The sequence below is a fragment of the Egretta garzetta genome, unplaced genomic scaffold (genome assembly GCF_000687185.1).
Source record: "Egretta garzetta isolate BGI_Z169 unplaced genomic scaffold, ASM68718v1 scaffold1773, whole genome shotgun sequence".
In the NCBI taxonomy this organism is placed as follows: Eukaryota; Metazoa; Chordata; class Aves; order Pelecaniformes; family Ardeidae; genus Egretta; species Egretta garzetta.
In genome coordinates, this window is record NW_009259074.1 from 6,165 (window position 1) to 6,663 (window position 499).

A 499-nucleotide genomic window follows, 5' to 3' on the forward strand; every position below is an offset into this window, starting at 1 on the left:
GACATGGGGACGCCTGCAGCCGCTTCTGGACATTCACCCCCCTGCCTGGCATGCCGGGCGTTACGCAAGCCAGCAGCACCGTTCGTTGCAGCCGAGGAACCGCAGTGTAAACCACACACCATTAGATAAAAGCACTTAATTTTCCAGTTGGCTCTAGCTGGCCGGGGCAGCCACCACCACCACAGGGGAGGACGTTGTCCCCAGCCCCGGGGGAGCTGTGGCACGAAGGGTCCCAGTGCTCCTCAGGATGGTCCTTGCCCCGCCGCGAAGAGCAGAGAGTCCGTCTGCAGGGGTTTGTCGGGGCAGAGCCGGCACGGGAGCACCGGTCCTTCGGGGTCCGGCTTAGAATCATAGAATCACAGAATGGTTTGGGTTGGAAGGGACCTTAAAGATCACCTACTTCCAAGCCCTCGCCGTGGGCAGGGACACCTTCCACCAGACCAGGCTGCTCCAAGCCCCATCCAACCTGGCCTTGAATGCTTCCAAGACGGGGCCCCCC